This window comes from Salmo trutta, chromosome 29, assembly GCF_901001165.1.
Source record: "Salmo trutta chromosome 29, fSalTru1.1, whole genome shotgun sequence".
Lineage (NCBI taxonomy): Eukaryota > Metazoa > Chordata > Actinopteri > Salmoniformes > Salmonidae > Salmo > Salmo trutta.
Window position 1 is genome coordinate 44,909,201 of NC_042985.1, and position 6,001 is coordinate 44,915,201.

Below are 6,001 nucleotides of genomic sequence, written 5' to 3' on the forward strand. Positions count from 1 at the left end.
AAAAATCCAACCAGAAAGTGGGAAATCTGAGGGTTGTAGTTTTTTTTCAAGTGATTGCCTATTGCCTATACAGTGACTTAGGGTTCATTTTGCACTTCCTAAGGTTTCCACTAGATGGCAACAGTCTTTAGAACGTTGTTTCAGGCTTTTACTGTGAATATTGAGCCAACGAGAGGGCCTGGAGTCCGATGAGTGAGGAAATGACATGAGCTCAGAGGTGCGCTGACGTGAGTGTGAGCTGTGTTCCTTTTCTTTTCTGAAGACATTGCAATTGTCCGGTTGGAATATTACTTAAGATTTATGTTAAACATCCTAAAGATTGATGCTATACATCGTTTGACATATTTCTACGAACGTAAATATAACTTTTTTTGACTTTTCGTCGTGACATTTTTGCATGCTTCCTGCATTTGGAGTAGTGGACTGAACGCGTGAACAAAAAGGAGGTATTTGGACATAAATGATGGACTTTATCGAGCAAAACATACATGTATTGTGTAACATGAAGTCCTAAGAGTGTCATCTGATGAAGATCATCAAAGGTTAGTGATTCATTTTAGCTGTATTTCTGGTTTTTGTGACGCCACTCCTTGCTTGGAAAATGGCTGTGTGGTTTTTCTTGTCAAGGTGATGTGCTAACAAAATCTAATGTTATGCTTTCGCCGTAAAGCCTTTTTGAAATCGGACACTGCGGTTGGATTAACGAGAATCTTATCTTTAAAATGGGATATAATAGTATAATATGTTTAAGAAATTTGAATTATGAGATTTTTGTTGTTTTGAATTTGGCGCCCTGCTATTTCACTGGCTGTTGAATAGTGTGTCCCGCAGGTGGGACGGTCACGTCCCACATACCCAAGAGAGGTTAATTACTAGTGATATTGACATGCTATTTTGAACCTTGATTATCAGTTGATTACCATTTTAAATACATTTAAATATTACCAAATAAATATGCCAGCTTAGGTTTTCTTATTTTAAGTTTCCTTCCAGTCTCATTAATCCTACTAGAGCAAACCTATCCTGATTACGAGTATCTTAGACCAGTTGCACGTAGTTTAAGGCAAGAGTATTTTAGTAATTGTGCATTGAAGTGACATTTCTATTCCAAACACACACATAGATACTGTTACAATAAATATATTTTATATATTTACACTACCGTTCAACAACACATTGAACTATAACTTAGGTGTTTTCGAGTTTATAGAAATCTAACAATAGCGGATGCACCGACAGCACGGTGAAAAGACTGTATGGGCTCTAGCCAGCCATTCCCCTTAGGCCTCTGACTGTACCCAATGACTGTTGTACAATGTAATTTTATAATTCTAAATATAATTCATACAAATACAAATGTGGCTCTTACATCTAGACTAGAATCACCTTGTAAACAAATCAATCATCAACAAGAAATGTGTTAAATTAAATTTAAGGCCTTCACACATTGTGGGGCTGCGGCTCGGCTACCCTAGTCAAAATATTCTATAGGATTAGTGATTTTTTTTTCCCCCAATAGAATCCTATAGGATTTTGTGTCACTTCTATCATAATCCTATTGGAAATCAAATGTCATCTGAATGGATCCTATACTTTGTTACTTGAAGGAGTTCAGTAATCAGAATCCTATAATAACTTTTTTCTTAATTGAACCTAATAAATTATAGTTCAACATCCACCGCGCTTGTGCATTATCATAATTCAAAAGTGCACCACTAAAAATCCCTGCATTAGCATGTTTCTGTTAGCCAAACATCCTGACAAAATACAACATAATATTAGTGGCCTGTTAATGTGCCTGGACCTTGTAGACTAAACTGCAGAGAAAAATCCCATCACTGATCCAAATGGTTGCCCAATCAGATAGGTTAGATGCAAGTATTTCTCAATGAATACCAGGATGCATTCAAAACGCCAGGCTTTTGAGCGGCTATTCAAATGACAGGTTATTCACTGCAGTTTACAGCCTAGACTAGTTTTGTACGCTCTTGAAAACAATAATAACATTCTTCATTACATTGTATTGTTGTAGCCTAGGTAGGATACATTTCTTGTCCCTAAAACAACTTAAGCATTTGGTAGCTTTTCCAGATGCATGCCTGGGAGGGAGTGACTCAACCTTGGGCGCGCACATATGATTTCGTTATCTGATTAAAAAAAATATCTATTTTGCTGTGTAAATTGACTGGATGTATTCTCTGCAGTATTAAGCATAACATTGAGCTTATGGATTATGGTCTAATATCCAAACGCTTCTACTGACAGTAGCCTATAGGCTACAGCTCGAGCCTGTCTGTCTTTGTTCTGTTGCAACAAACTCGCAGGAGCTAAATAACAAACCTAACAATTCTCCCCCCCTCCCAAAGTCTATGTATGGAAGGTAGTATCAAAGTCCTGAAAACGCCCAGTGCGTGCACGAGCCCTGACAAGTCTGGGCTCAGGGGCAGCCAGAGCTGGCTGTTGTTCGGGAGGCTGAGCAGGTGGCATGGCAACAGGACTGTCCTGCCTGACCACATTCGGTGTGTTCACGGGAGCAGGGACCCTGCATAGACAGCTGGAATGCCACTGGGCCCAGTTGACGGCTGACCTGAACGTGCTCAGTTTGCTGGCCCGATGAGGTCGACGGACTCCGACCCATTCAGACACCTCGATGGCTGGCGGCTGAGCTCTCTGCTTCATATCATGCTGATGCTTCCTCACTGAAGATCCACGAAGTCTGGTGATGGGCAGCACAAGCTCACGCCCCAACATGAGTTAGGTGGGGAAGACTCCCGTAGTGAAGTAACAAGCTGCGCGGTATTGAAGAAGAGAGCAACATTCGGCCATGTGCTCGCGCAGTCCATTTTTTAGGAACCGATTTTTAAATCACCCCCCCCCCCTCTGTTCGCCTGCATGTGATGGAAAGCAGTATGGATGTGGTTGACACCTTTGGCTGCGAGGTAAGAGAGGAAGTGGTTCGATAGGAACTGGGCACCATTGTCCATGGTAATGGCCTGAGGCAGGCCCCAGCGAGCGAAGAACTGATCCAGAAAGTTGACTATGGTCTCCGCTGTGACTTTGCCCATTGGACTGTCTTCGGGCCATTTAGAGTGAAGGTCAAACGGCACAACGAGAAACCTTTGATGGTGTGGGACGTTGTGTAGCTCTCCACAGACGTTGAGTGCTCCCAATATTTGTGTCATTCTCAAAACTTTTGGCCACGACTGTACATACCACCACAAGCCGATGCTACATACATACAGTGGGGGGGAAAAGTATTTGATCCCCTGCTGATTTTGTACGTTTGCCCACTTACAAAGAAATGATCAGTCAATAATTTTAATAGTAGGTTTGTATTTTAATGAGGGAAATAAGTATTTGACCCCTCTGCAAAACATGACTTAGTACTTGGAGGCAAAACCCTTGTTGGCAATCAGAGGTCAGATGTTTCTTGTAGTTGGCCACCAGGTTTGCACACATCTCAGGAGGGATTTTGTCCCACTCCTCTTTGCAGATCTTCTCCAAGTCATTAAGGTTTCGAGGCTGACATTTGGCAACTGGAACCTTCAGCTCCCTCCACAGATTTTCTATGAGATTAAGGTCTGGTGACTGGCTAGGCCACTCCAGGACCTTAATGTGCTTCTTCTTGAGCCACTCCTTTGTTGCCTTGGCCGTGTGTTTTGGGTCATTGTAATGCTGGAATACCCATCCAAGACCCATTTTCAATGCCCTGGCTGAGGGAAGGAGGTTCTCACCCAAGATTTGACGGTACATGGCCCCGTCCATCGTCCCTTTGATGCGGTGAAGTTGTCCTGTCCCCTTAGCAGAAAAACACCCCCAAAGCATAATGTTTCCACCTCCATGTTTGACGGTGGAGATGGTGTTCTTGGGGTCATAGGCAGCATTTCTCTTCCTCCAAACACGGCGAGTTGAGTTGATGTCAAAGAGCTCCATTTTGGTCTCATCTGACCACAACACTTTCACCAGTTGTCCTCTGAGTCATTCAGATGTTCATTGGCAAACTTCAGACGGGCATGTATATGTATTCTTGAGCAGGGGAACCTTGCGGGCGCTGCAGGATTTCAGTCCTTCACGGCGTAGTGTGTTACCAATTGTTTTCTTGGTGACTGGTCCCAGCTGCCTTGAGATCATTGACAAGATCCTCCCGTGTAGTTCTGGGCTGATTCCTCACTGTTCTCATGATCATTGCAACTCCACGAGGTGAGATCTTGCATGGAGCCCCAGGCCGAGGGATATTGACAGTTCTTTTGTGTTTCTTCCATTTGCGAATAATCACACAATGTTGTCACCTTCTCACCAAGCTGCTTGGGCGATGGTCTTGTAGCCCATTCCAGCCTTGTGTAGGTCTACAATCTTGTCCCTGACATCCTTGGAGAGCTCTTTGGTCTTGGCCATGGTGGAGAGTTTGGAATCTGATTGATTGCTTCTGTGGACAGATGTCTTTTTTACAGGTAGCAAGCTGCGGTTAGGAGCACTCCCTTGAAGAGTGTGCTCCTAATCTCAGCTCCTTACCTATATAAAAGACACCTGGGAGCCAGAAATCGTTCTGATTGAGAGGGGATCAAATACTTATTTCCCTCATTAAAATGCAAATCATAACATTTCTGACATGCGTTATTCTGGATATTTTTGTTGTTATTCTGTCTCTCACGGTTCAAATAAACCTACCATTAAAATTATAGACTGATCCTTTCTTTGTCAGTGGGCAAATGTACAAAATCAGCAGGGGATCAAATACTTTTTTTCCCCCACTGTACCCCAACCAGAAGCCATGGATTACAGGCAACATCCGCACTGAGCTAAAGGGTAGAGCTGCCGCTTTCAAGGAGCGGGACTCTAACCCGGAAGCTTATAAGAAGTCCCACTATGCCCTCCGAGGAACCATAAAACTGGCAAAGCGTCAATACAGGACTAAGATTAAATTGTACTACACCGGCTCGTCGGATGTGGCAGGGCTTGCAAGCTATTACAGACTACAAAGGAAAGTACAGCCGCGAGCTGCCCAGTGACACGAGCCTACCAGACAAGCTAAAATACTTCTATGCTCGCTTCGAGGCAAGTAACACTGAAGCATGCATGAGAGCATCAGATGTTCTAGATGACTGTGTGATCACGCACTCCGTAGCCGATGTGAGTAAGACCTTTAAACAGGTCTACATTCACAAGCCGCAGGGCCAGACGGATTACCAGGACGTGTACTCCGAGCATGCGCTGACCAACTGGCAAGTGTCTTTACTGACCCGTAGCACTCACATCTGTAGCCATGAAGTGCTTTGAAAGGCTGGCCATGGCTCACATCAACACCATTATCCCAGAAACCCTAGACCCACTCCAATTTGCCCTGTGGTTCCAGGACAACAACCTCTCCCTCAACGTGACCAACATTTATATTACATTTAAGTAATTTAGCAGATGCTCTTATCCAGAGCGACTTACAAATTGGTGCATTCACCTTATGATATCCAGTGGAACAACCACTTTACAATAGTGCATCTAAATCTTTTAAGGGGGGGGGGGTTAGAAGAATTAATTTATCCTATCCTAGGTATTCCTTAAAGAGGTGGGGTTTCAGGTGTCTCCGGAAGGTGGTGATTGACTCCGCTGTCCTGGCGTCTTGAGGGAGCTTGTTCCACCATTGGGGTGCCAGAGCAGCGAACAGTTTTGACTGGGCTGAGCGGGAACTGTGCTTCCTCAGAGGTAGGGAGGCGAGCAGGCCAGAGGTGGATGAATGCAGTGCCCTTGTTTGGGTGTAGGGCCTGATCAGAGCCTGAAGGTATGGAGTTGCCGTTCCCCTCACAGATCCGTAGGCAAGCACCATGGTCTTTTAGCGGATGCGAGCTTCAACTGGAAGCCAGTGGAGAGAGCGGAGGAGCGGGGTGACGTGAGAGAACTTGGGAAGGTTGAACACCAGACGGGCTGCGGCGTTCTGGATGAGTTGTAGGGGTTTAATGGCACAGGCAGGGAGCCCAGCCAACAGCGAGTTGCAGTAATCCAGACGGGA